This window comes from Aphelocoma coerulescens, chromosome 1A (genome assembly GCF_041296385.1).
Source record: "Aphelocoma coerulescens isolate FSJ_1873_10779 chromosome 1A, UR_Acoe_1.0, whole genome shotgun sequence".
In the NCBI taxonomy this organism is placed as follows: domain Eukaryota; kingdom Metazoa; phylum Chordata; class Aves; order Passeriformes; family Corvidae; genus Aphelocoma; species Aphelocoma coerulescens.
In genome coordinates, this window is record NC_091014.1 from 27,146,172 (window position 1) to 27,159,820 (window position 13,649).

Below are 13,649 nucleotides of genomic sequence, written 5' to 3' on the forward strand. Positions count from 1 at the left end.
GTTTCCTCAGTGCCTGACTGATGCAAGGACAAACAACAAGGCATAAATTTAAGCTAAAAAACTTAAATTTTTAAATAAAAGTTAAAGAAGAAATATAGATTTGTTTTTTTACTTTTTAAGCAGAAAGCTGGTAAGTCAAAAGAGCAAACCAAGCATGTAAAACTTACAGAAGAAGAACAGCAACAAATACCAGTGCTTGAGCTCTCCTAGAAGTCTCTCATTTGAAAAGTCCTTCTATCAATGGTAAGAAATCAGATGTGCTCAAAGATTGTTCACCTATATTGCACAAGAGTAATATAATATATTCAGAAAAGCCTAAGTAAACATGAAGTATCCTATATGTAATTATCCTTTATACAATTAATTATAAATTATCATAATATTTTTTTTAATTCATAGATATTAAATTAGTCAATTACGAGCAAGCTTTACCTTTTTCTCTTGAAGCGTGCATAAATATCCTTGACACAATAAATGAAAAAAAAACCCTCAAAATCCCACAAACATTAAAAAACAACCCAAATCACTTAAGACTAATGATACCTATTTAAAAATGCAGAAACCCAAAATGTGAATAGTGTAAGCAGTTGTGTTTATTGTACTTAGATGGCCTTTTGTCATACCATGTGTTGGTGTGTCAAAGCAAAAAATCTGTTTGAGTAAGTATAATTACTTAAATAAATAAATGAAGCTGTTCAGGACTGACTTTTAAAGCTACTTGATTACACAGAGCAGGATAGCAGCAGTATGTTTAAATTTTTTTATAAAGAGGTTTAAAATATTTTAATAAACGCCTTTATGTTACAGGATTTTGTATTCCTGAGATGTAAATAAAACAATAAGTCTGTAAAGCTCAGAGAATAACTACATAAGCCATTTTTCAAGGAGGATATACTTCTCCTTCTTTTCTATGAATGTATAAAGCTCGCCGTCAAGCTCTTACTAAATCTATTGATCTGTGAAACACAGTGCACTCCAGGGAGGCAATTCACTTGACGTTATATATCAAATGATGAGATGAATAATGATCATACCATTTGGTAATTAAACATCTTACAAGCCTTTTAACTGACTGAACGTCAGAAAGGTCAAATGAGATCAAACCTATTTTTTTGTTGCTATCAATTTTTTTTCATATTTGCAAAACAAAAGTTACATTTAACAGTAATTATTATATTACACGGCAAAACCAAATTATTGAACATACTTTTCATTCCTATTAGACAGTTTGAATCCATAAGAGAAATAGTTCTTTCATCCCATGGTCCTATTATAATCTTCATTTTTAATCTTACAGAGAAGTAGCCGCTCACCAGTATAGCACAAATAACCAGCAAAGTTATTAGATTAAGGGAAATGAATAGCACATAGAGCAAATCTAAAATATACCAAAGCACTAAGAAATTAAAAAAACTCCTTGACAGCTTCCTGTAAAGTTGTAGGAAACTGACATTTTATTAGATAGCAAGTAAGTCCATTTCAACAGTTTGAAGACATTAACAGAGTTTGGCAACTTACACATTAATTTGGAATTTTATCTATTATTATATAGTAATAATTTAAATGTTTGACTCTGGAATAAATCCAAAATAGTTAATAAAGAAGACACCTACAACTGTAATTTCATTAACAATTTTGTATTTTGCCTGTGAATTTTTAAGTTGCAAAGGCAATCAAAAGATGCAGCAAATGTTTTTTACTACAGAGTAACAAGTGAAAATCACTTGCCTCAGCAGCTAATGCCTCTGTCAAGCGGGGTTTCTAGAAAAGACAGCATCTATTCACATACATCTTCAGCATAGCCATATGGGTTACCATAAATCAAGACCTTCATTGCCAGAAAGAATAAATTCCTCCATCTTCATGCAAGCTATCATTAGCCTTCACGGTCCAAATCTAATCAGATCCCAAATATTATGGAATGTCTTAGGATTTCCCTCTGGTTACTTTCTTAGAAAATGAAGACATCTTTATTAATTTAAGAAAACATTCAACATCTTTCTCAAAAACAAATTGGGACAGATCCAGTCACAAATACACAGTTGCACAAACACACAATCAATATGTGAAATAAGTGAACACACCCAGTAACAGCCTGCATGTATGTGACAGTTGTGTCTTACAGGAGAGCAAACTAGCCAGTCTCAAAAACAAACCTCAGTTTACTGGGGCCAGTATCCTAGTGTTGCTCCAGGTGCTTCTGCACAGGTAGAGCTAATCTGGAGAAGAGAGATCTCTGGGGCAGAAGTTGAAAGAAAGAGAGAGGATTTTTACAGGGCATCTAAAGAAGTAATGAAGCTAATGAATTTGGCCACCAAAAACCAGAGATTTACTGGAAAATCTCACATCCATGCAGCAGACTGGCTACTACTATGGGACATGAGAGAGATGTGGGAGATGATACCTTCAAAATATCAACTTCCAGTTGCTCACAGAACTTAGTCTTTCTTTGTCTTGAGGCTGGGAACAGAGGTCAAGTTCACAAAATGAAAAAGAGGTAATTAAATCACATGCTCTATCTTCTGGGATCTTTCAAGTATTGGACAGGGTATTCAAGTTCATAACAAAAGTTCATAACTTAAAAACACTGTCCTATCAAATACATTCAATCCATCCAATATATAGCTTTTTCAGGCCTAATAAATCAAATAAATTTAAAATACCTTTAATGAAAAATATTTCTAAATTGCAAAAATAAAATAATATAAATGATAATACTTCTTCAGATCTCCATTTCTGATAATGTCCAAATGTATGGTATTCAGAAAATTTTCTAGAGACAGAAAAATAGCAAACACTCATTTTTGTAAAAGCTCAAAAATGCAAAAATCAGGGGGAAAATGTCACTTTACTGTAAGGAACTGGACTATTCCATTATACTTTAAAGATAAGTAAATAACTGTGAGACTTGCACAACAGAACAACTTCCCTAAGAAAAACAAATAAACATGTGCTCAGATCAAATTTTAGGGGAATATTACACATGTGAATTAAGCACTGATCTGGGAAAAGATGTTCTGTGGAGGCTCAAGGGCTTCAACATATGCTCACTTAGCAAACAGCTGCAGCAGTTAAGGCTGCTCCTTCCTCTCCTTCCTTTCCCTACTGTTTGTTACCTTCCCAATGCAAGAGCTGCCTGTTGCCACTCAAGAGCTGGCAAAATGACCATACAAAATGATCATATGAGCAACTTTAACGCAGAGCCAAGGAGCATGGTTTAAACTGCTATGGATTTTCTATGACATCAGCTGGGCATCCTTTCCACATTAATTTTGTTCCTTTTTGACAGGTTGAAGAAGAGAGACAAGAAAGAATGCAAGCACAAGTTCTAGTGGAGGGACAATAATGAATTCTGGAGAGAGGGAAAAGATACCCAGAACTGAAGTACCTGTTCATTAAATAATTATGTGCTTTACTTAAAAGGATTATCAATAGAGTCTAATACTTCTAAGTGAAGATGAAAGATTTAAAAATGGAAATGCTTATGTTCCACATTCTTTACAATACTATTGCTCAAAAAAGTAAATGTAAAATGATTGTGTCATAAGAGAAAACTTTAAATATTTTTCCATTCATTCAGTAATTCAGTTCAACATTTCAGCCTTATTTAAAAAAAAAAAAAATAAATAATAATGCTGTCATTCATTTAGTCCACTTAGCCAGCAGGGAGAAACTGACCTGAAGCAAAATTTCAGTATAGAAGTTTGTTTTGCTGAGTAGGGGTTTTTTGTTGGGTTGTTTTTTTTTTTTTTTCTGCTTGTTTGTATGTTTTTAAGAAGAAGAAAGAATTAGAAGTAAAATTCCATTTAAGAAGAAGGAGAGCGATGAGGATGCGAAGATTCTGAATTTTTTTAAACAAGTAGCAACAATCAAATTTGAGAAAAAATACACCTACCTAAAGCTAAAAGCCTTTGACTGAATTGAGTAGAAATTTTGTATATGATATGGTTTTAATTCTTTATTAAGTGATGGAAAAAGAGAACTGGATTTGCATTATGTCATGAAAATGTATCTTAGAGAAAAGAGAAAACTAAGTAAAAACTAATGACAAATGGCCATGTAAGAAAATTTTCATCTTGAAAAGAAGAAAGCTAAATATTCACCAACTTGATGGTAGCATGCAGATAATAAATATTAGTCTCAAATAAACTGCAAAACACTTAAGACATGAGGTCACATGTCCTTGTCATAGTACACTATCCATCTGCTCTAATTTGAAGTGTTTAGTAAATAGCTTCACCCACCCAAGTAATACAGAATGGTATTAGGCTGCAAATTCAATTACAGAAAGGAACTATATATCTATAGGTATCTCAACAGATCTAAAACAATATTTAATTTAGTTTCTCCCTCAAGTATAAAAACACTAAGTTAAAATTACAGTCCATTTCCCATTAGTGCTGTTACCTATAAAACTATACTTAACCAAAGTATATAGATTCTAGAATTAAATTTCTGTATTTTACATACACCTTATTCTTGAGAAGTCCCATATATCATATATATAATATCATAAACTATACCAAGCAGTGCTAACTTTGCAGCGACAGATTACATGACTGGTAGTTTTTCTGCAAAACCTTCATTGGATCTGCCATAATTAAATTAATTTATTTATAGGTACTCAAATCTATATGCTTATGTTTGGATGTAGGACCAGAACCACCAGATGAACCACAACACAACCTGCTTTGCTTCCCTAGAAAACTCAAGCTCAGGAAAAAAAAAAGTTTCTTCAAAAATTAAATTGTGAATATTTTAATTAAAAAAAAAAATCATGCAGGTAAGCACAGTTTTTTCCATCAAATCACCAGTAAAAACCTGTCTTCTGTAGGCTGTGACTGACAACAATTACCACTAAATAACTGTTTTACAGACTTCATTCAAAATTCTGAGGCCTAGTTCCTGAGGGACAGTGATCTCTATCCGGTTCCTAGATGACAGTGGACACATAAAAAAAAAATCATTACCTCTTTCTTTCCTAGATCCCATAATGCATTTTCCAGAGAAGAAAAGAAATCACTCCCCAAGACAGTTAACAAGCACCACTTACAAACACAAAACTCATGTAAAATCAGCTTTTTAGGGAGGCTAACTCTCAAAGCAATCAAATAAACATCTATTCCATTTTCAAGATCCCATTTATTTTCAGGAATTAGATGTGATGTTATTTCTTCCATATGCAGTTACTCATACTGAATTGCTTTGTTTATTGCCCACATTAATTTTTTTCTTTTTAATAAGGATTTAAAATAGCTAGTTCATCACATTTATCATAGAATGATTCTTGGACAAGGTAACTTCAAAAGCATGTCAAAAATACAGATTTTTTTTTTTACTGTGTTGCTGAAGAACATAGGAAATACTAACATGAAAATCAGTCTTTCAGAACTACTTCAGATACAGTCAAATAAGAGACCATGCTGAGAAAAACAGCACAAATAAGTTGTTCTGAGCAATATGGGAAACCACATTTGATTTTCTTAAGTTTTAGAGAAATCCCAAGTAAACTACTGTTGATGCTTCCTTTTCTCTTGATAAAACTAGCTTTTATTCTGTCTAAATCAATCTATGTTAGAGTGCTCACAGGCTTCAGCATTTTTTCTCAAAGACTGTGCTAATGGCATAATGGCTTTACAATTTAAGTAGAAAAATGTATGAGAGAGAGAAAAGGCTACATAACACTGAAATAAGTAGGGATTCATTGTCTTGGACCTCCTATCACAGCAAAAAAACCAAAGCAATTCTATGTATATAATAAAAATCAACTAAATTAATTTTCTCTGTTCCCTCCAAAATACAAGACTTTCCAAGAACTTTGTTTCACATCTGGAAAATGAAAGGTTTAAAACAGAGATTTGTGGCAGAGTTGCGTCTTCTATTCCACCCCAAAAAAGACAAAGCACTTGATGACCCTTTTATCCTACTGAATGAACAGGAAGGGTACCATAGGGTAAGCATTGATATTTTAAGTCTGGAACTGCTTTGAGAGCATGAAGAGATTGGCCACATACAGTCATCAGCATGGCAACAAGAGAAAAAAGACCTGGTGCCAGTGTTCTGCCTTATAAGTAAAATAAAGTAATTTTTGTTCTTAAAAATACATACAGGATGAGAAAAAAGAAAAGTATCACTCATGTTTCTTAAGTTTATTAACAGTCTCATTGAAAATATGATTTTGACCAACACCATACCTGCCACTGAATACATCAGCACAACTAGCTGTGTACTCTGGCTAACATTTAACCTGGAAATCCATACTTACTATGTTTTTCTAGTCTGTCAACTCACTCCTGCAAGTCATTTTCAAACAGCTCATTCATAATTTATTTCTTACCCAATATTCTTGAAATCTCACTAGCATCCCATCGAAAAGTACAAATAGCACAATCTTTTAAAATCAGTTTAACTTTAAAAAAATCAAATAAAATTGATACATAACATTCATCTCCTCTCCACCCCAAAAAAGAGCAGATTTTGTTTAAACATAAAGAAAATAGAAAAATTAGTATTGGATATGTGACTGTGTTTTCAAGTGGTAAACCGAGGCTGCATCTGACAATTTTGTTGATATTTTTTACTTATTTTGTATTTATTTCCTTTATTAACTCTGAGTTTGACATAATTTATTGTACTAAACTAAAATACAGGTGTGTCCTCCTTTCTTGAAGAAGTGGTCCAAATAGTAAGGAGTCTGCTAGTGTGACTAAAAAGACCAATACTTATTTTTATCCACATAAAAAATTTAGAGTCATATGTTATCTATTGTATCTTTAGTCACCTATTATAATTATCTTATTTCTAAAAATAGCACAGACATACTACAATGCATATGTACACAAATTCTTTATGAAATAAAGATGTTGTGAAGAATATTTGGGGCTTCTTGACCATTATTCTGAGCAGGTTTTCCCAATAGCTTCAGCAGCTCATTTTTTTGCATACTGCATCTCTATACTTTTAGAAATGTCAGGGCTTTTTTTAAGCAACTTTATTTGTAATATTCAAAATTATGTCACTTACTCATTATTAAAAATCTATAAAAGTAATAGTCTATTTTGCATTTCACAGAATTATTTTCTCAAATACTAAACTCACCCTTAATTAACCTCTATTATTTTTTTAAAACTAAATTTTAAGAGACTGGTTATCTTTCACCAGTGTCTTCAACAATCAGAAGAAATAAGAAAATAAAATCAGCATATCCACTGCTTTTATATTAAAACCAATCCCTCTGTTTGAGAGAATTAACAATTTAAACACCAATGGAAATGGTATTTTCAATAATTATAATTTTGGTAAAAGCCATTAATAGTGTAACATCAAGCCAGTAGACACCTTTTCCTGGTATATTGTGCATAAAAAGTATTCCCATCTGTTTCAATGCTCTGGCTTTTTCATGGGCTTAAACCTGTCAAATTATTCCATTTGATTTCAGAGAATTCTCATATGGCAATCTATTTTATTTACTTTATCTTCAATAAAATGGTTGAGTGAGCATTAGCAACTATGAGACACAAGTTTCAATCAGTCCTCTGGCAAAGGCGTCAATCTACATTAGACCTACAGTGCTGTGAGCTGCAGCCAGAAAGCTGGAGTGAGACAGGGCAACAGTGAATGAGTGAGCAAGACCTAATAAAGCAGCAGTGAAGAGAGAGAAAATTCCCCCTAGACACTACCATACACCACTTATATAATGTGTGTGCCTAGCTCAACACACCAGTAGCTCCTTAATAAAGCTGACAGCTAAAAAGGAGATTCAGACTCCAACTTCATTTTACATGACAACTACAGTAATGGTCCTCTGTTCTCAAGCAGGTCACATTTAGAAACCTTCAATTCAGTTAAAAATTAAGAGTTCTCACCTCTCTCATTCATGTCACATAGGAAAAAGAATCATAAAATTATTAAGATGCACACCATTTTCTCCTCATTTCATGCAGCTGAAAAAAATTCAGGATTTAACTAGCTTTTCCTTAAAAATTTCTGTGCTATAAACCACAAAAAAATCAGGGTATTTAAGCAATAATTCATTTCTGAAGACAGCATCATTAACGACTTATTCCAACAAATGTGGGGTATCAATCCTAGACATTACAAAAATATCTCCCAAAGCACAAACTTTGTAATAACTGATGCAAGTTCCTACTTGATATGGGCTGTGAAAAGCAGATTATTGCAACAGTGCTCTTCCCAGGAAATCAAACCATTAAGACTGTACTTACTGCTTAGCTGATTTGAAAAGCTGGCCAGTTTAAATCCATAGTTTGATATTAGGTATAATCATAGCAAAAATTTACTGCCTCACATTTCCAGGTCACTAATTCAGTTCTATCAACATACACTACTTTTTGACAAAACTTGACTTTAGGTTCCCCCCAAATCAGTAATTTACAGCTATTCAAAATCACTCTGGAAAGATAATTCAAAATTCTACAATAAATAGTGTCTCTGATCTAATACAATTCCATTAAAGTATAAAGTACTGTTTATGTTTCAGACTCTTCCTGTTGGAAACCAAATTTAAAACAAAGCCCATCAAACCCCATCTAATTACTTCTTGCAAACCAGATACCATCTTTTTCTTTCAGCATTATGCTGTAGATCCTCTTTCATTCACTTACAGAAGTATTAAAACTCATTTGCCTTCTGACCAGACATGTGGAAGGGTTAGACTTCTTTGTGGACAAAGTCAATGCCAATCCACTATGCAGCTAGTGGAAAACATCATCTCTTTCACATGTTGGTCATCAATGTGGTCACCAGCAATGAGTCCTTAATGTAATTGTTGAGAGAATTCCAGTTCAGATGCAAGATACCTGTATGAGATATTCTTCTGTACTATTCTAACAATAAAATTATGTTTGCCCTACAAAAAATAAACATATCCATATAGACTATTTAATAGTATACAAAATGTATGCATATACATGTACATAAATTGTGATGTTTCAAGTTTTTATTTCCTGTAGTACCAGAAAGAAACAGGAAGGAACACGTCTCCTGTTCTCCAAACTGACAACAAAGAAGAGACAGATCAATTTAGTAAATATTAATACCAGAATTTATGTAGCTTTTTCTTTTAAGCCTAAGTAACTCAGAAAACAGAGATGTAAATGTATCAGTAACAGTCTCCAAAACTGTCTATTTAAGTCATCAGTCAAAAAATAGAACATTTTTTCTCTGCTTTCACATTTCTCCAACATGGATTTTTGTCTTATTTTCAGTTTTTCCAGCTCTATCTCAATTTTTCTAAAACTTACTCCTAAATAGTTAAGTGTTCTACTGAGAGGATAAAAACCAAAAAGATTTTTTCTCTGTTAATTAAAAATGTATTCACAAATGCAATTTTATTTTTATGCATATCTATCACTACATTTATGACTAAATCCCAGTTTTCAATCAGTGCAAACACACCATATCCTGCCATAAAAGAACCTATTAATTCTAAATAACATACTGACGAACTAGCATTCAGAATTTACTACTGTTTCCTCATTGACTGCAAAAACATTCCTTCTCCACTTTCACATACTGCAATAAATAGAGACCAATGCTAAAAAGGCCAAAAAGATTTTGGCTTCCTTTACAGAAAGGGTTTTTATAGAATATATTTAACTTAAAGTTATGGAAGAAAATAATGCAGGAAGCAGAACAGCAGTTACTTCTTTCATATGCTTTAAGTTTCAGACATACTGGAATTCAATAAAATTATGCTGCCAAACTATTATAGATGCACAAGTCAGTTATACTGCATTTTGGACATTATTTGTCAGAACATAGTAAACTTCCAGAACAAACATCCTTTAAAAATTAAATCACTCTTGCTGACTCAACAGATTTCAATTACTACACTTTCCATCAAACCAACCAATTCTCCAAAATACTGACACTGTCCATCAAGAAACTATCTAACCTAACTATTACCACTTACAACATTCAAACATGTACAAATATGTGAGACAAATCCAGCCATATTTCCATCACTACACAGAAAGCAAAGAATCTGACATTTCTTACTGTTTTTTCTATTGAGGAATGAAAGGAAAAAACACTGTTTTGAAAATATATTGTTACATACTAACATACAGTCATACAAAGGTTTGCACATGATGCCAGTAATATCTACAGTTTCCCTGTATAGAGCTGTATATCCTTTGATTTACAACACTGTTACATGTAACCTTTCTTCTTTTCCTGGCTTCACCATATTCATACAGTAGCCTTCCAACCAGTGCCTTAACTCCTTGGAAAAAGGTGAAATTAAATCAGAATAAAGGAATTTTCCTTTCTTATTACCCAGCAAAGACAGTCACAGTGAAACACATACCAGAACAGTCTTGTTTTACACTACTTTGAACTAGGTTAAAAAGGTCTGTGCTTCCTCCCAGAGGGTAAAACTTTAAAAAACTTGTTATAAACATAGTTTCAGAACTAATTACTGTCACCATCATTAACTCCTCTGGAACAGCTTCTTTTTCTTTCCTTCCAGAGGCATCAATACATTAAGAAGGATACACCAATATTATGGAGTATATAGGTATATCTGAATATCTCATAATACCTTAGCAGTTACTACAGATGGCATATAGGGAAACAGTACATATTTATTTCAGTAATACGTATTTGTATTTACATTTTTTTCCTACTTACTGGGGTACGTAAAAGCAATTTGGCCTGGTTCTTATTATAATTAGTTTGTTGCACCCTGTTGAAATCTGCATCTTAAAAATTTAGTACCAGGTCCAATTGACCATATTTTGCAATTTATATGCTAAAATATTGCCTAAAAATTTTGAATTTCAAAAGTTCTGGGAATATTCCCAAAAGACTTTATACCTTGTAGAAAATGTAAAATATGAACTACTGCAACACTCAACATATAATTTTTTTGTTGCAATAGCAATTATGAAAAATCCAAAATAACTGTGACTGGCTTGCTAAGCTCTGATCTTAGGCTAATTCCTCCAAGATCTCCTTTTCCACATCTGTCTAAGTTAAAAAGACCTGACAGCCTCTTGTATATGATTCACTGAAGATAGCTGTGAAGGTCTGGAGCAAAGCAAGGTGTTCAATGCAGGCATGCCAAGTGGCACTATACCCACTGACAGTGTGGTGTCATAGGCTGGTTCAGCCTATTAGCACAAAAAGCAGTTGAACTCACAGTCCTTGACATCATGGAATATTCCTGGTTATCAAAGGAATAAAGACTGTCCCAGTTTCAAGAAACTAGGAATATCCAAACTCAGGTATTCTTTATTATTTATTATAGTATATTGGCCTTTTAAAATTTTACTTTTTACAAGAAATAGTCCAAAAATCTTTTCAAAAAAAATTAGCTTAATTATCATACTCCTAATATAGATGATGTAATGGAACTGTATGGTGTAAGTTAACTCCACAGTTCAAGAGACCTTGGTGAGAGAACCATGGTTTCACTTATTTTCAAGGCAGAAGCTGAAAAAGCATGTAGGGAAATCCTGAATGAATCAGATCTTCTCTGCTATCTAGTCATAACACAAGCAGTCATACATCCCAGTGAACTGGGGAAAGCAGAGACCAGCTATTTGAATTTGCATTGGTAAGAAGGAACAGCAATTCCAGAAAAAAAGAAAGTAGAAAAAAAAATACTCTTAGATTTGTGATGCTTGACCTGTACTCACCTGCTTCTTCTAAGCCTCAAAAAGACCTTTTAACTTCAACCTTGAACTGAAGTGATGTCCAAAATCAATTCTAGTACCACCATCCTGACAAAACAGAGAGAAATGTTTACAGCTATTTAGACATCATTTAAAAAAAACCAACGCAGAATCTGGCCTTATCACTCCCTCTAATTTGTTCCAGATGTGCATATGCTGATTCACAAGTAATCTGAAAGAAAAGGAGCTGTAATTTTAAATTTTTTGATTTTGACATAAAGCTCGTTGAAAGACATAGCAAGTTAAAAGATTCTCTTAACAAGTAGCAAGCTTAAATGTAGTCCACAAAGAAATATAATTGTTCACCTAAGTTTCTTCCTTGAAGTAGAGTGACAGCTATGGCATCACTCAAATTCTAGTCTTATATTTTTATTCTATTTTTATTATTATACTACCCAAGGGCAAACAAAAGGAAGGCTTCCCTGAAGTAGTTTGTTCCATACAGAGAACTGCACACAATATCACTACCAGTAAGTTCACAGGGTCATCTGAAGGAAGGAACAGAAGCTGGGAGACAGCATGCCAATAAAATTTAAATCTATATGTATGTTAGGAAGGACAAAAGGACAAGCAAAAAGAAAAAAAAAGCAGCACTGAAGCTGAGACTGGAAGTCTGCAATGAAGAGAGAAGGTTGGACAAGACACAAGAAATAAAGAACATGCCGGTCCATAGAATATTTAGATTACATATGTCTGAGCACATTTCTCTTTTCTGAAATCAATTGGCAGAGATAATCCTCCATCTATGCTGGCATAGTCACATATGCTCTGAAACAGAGGGGCTGCATAAAAATTGTCTAATGGAGGTGGGTCAAATAAATGTCTGGGAATTTTCTGGAACAATGTTGGTTTGTAAAGACTTTAACTGTGGCAGAGACCTGGAAATATTTCCAGGCATTGTTTAATTTACTAATATAGACACAGACTTAATGCCTGAAACTCTGCTATCTCTGAAGTAGGTCCTACCAGCCTCTCGATGGTGCCTCTTGGCAATTCTCTCTTGCTGACAAGGTCAGACAGAAGCAGGCTGAAGAGTAAAATGAATGTAGAATTTTATAAAGAAAAGACTGCTTTCCCACAGTTTAAGAAAAAAAATCTGTGTTCCAACTGGCATTATTAATACACACTTTGTTACAAGATGTTTGGACATTTAAAAGAGCTGCAGTTCTAACTTGTTCCTTTGTTTGTAGAGTGTAACAAAACCTGCTGGGAAGGTCGAAGTTCCTAGAAAACTGAAAGCTACCTGGCAGCCTCTGTAGTAGTACAAGTGAAGAAGGGAGAGCAAAGAATGACAGGCTGAAGGAATAAACACTACATGAAACCCCTGCACAGTAGGACAGCACTGGGAAATGAGAAGGATATCTTATGAGCTTAATACAAAGCAAAAAAAGATAAGAAAATGTTAAAAACAGGTAAGGATCCTAAGGCAAATATGAGGAGGTGAAGGTGGGTGTCAATTCTTAAAAGTTGTTGGAAAGTAAAATATGTGCCAATGAAACTTTGCTTGATGGTCATGTGGTCACCCTGGATCCACAATGTAAATGTCCAACAGTGAACAGCATCTCGCTGTCCTATTTTCCATTAAAAGGTTGCAGTTTTGCCTCTAAATAGCTATGCCTCTAAGTCTTTTAAGTTTCCTGTGCACCTGAATTCTAGACAGAAATACACATTACAGTTATTTCTTCAACACTAAATTTTGTTGACAGATAATATGTAAGCCTCAAACGTGAATATTCTGTATTTCTTTTTTCCTATAATCCATTACACCAAAATACTTTCAAGTCATCAGTTTTCTTAGCTTGGATTATATTAAACATCACATCTTGCTTCACCTCATAAAGCCAAGACAATCACAGTTATTATATATGAAATCTTATATCAAAACATGACCCATTTTGTTGAGATACAGTCTTTTTAGAAGAAATTGTCCATTTTAACATTTTTTGGTAA

At 33.4% G+C, this 13,649-nt stretch overlaps 1 protein-coding gene across 3 annotated transcripts in view; it reads right to left on the bottom strand.

The window, feature by feature from the left end:
• FOXP2 (forkhead box P2) overlaps positions 1–13,649 on the bottom strand; it is a 411,700-nt gene that overhangs the window by 275,753 nt on the left and 122,298 nt on the right. For all 3 annotated transcript variants that reach the window (XM_068997250.1, XM_068997215.1, XM_068997225.1), the window contains exon 3: positions 11,664–11,747. The gene's annotated coding sequence lies outside the window, so the exon portion shown is untranslated. The remainder of the gene's footprint in view (positions 1–11,663; positions 11,748–13,649) is intronic.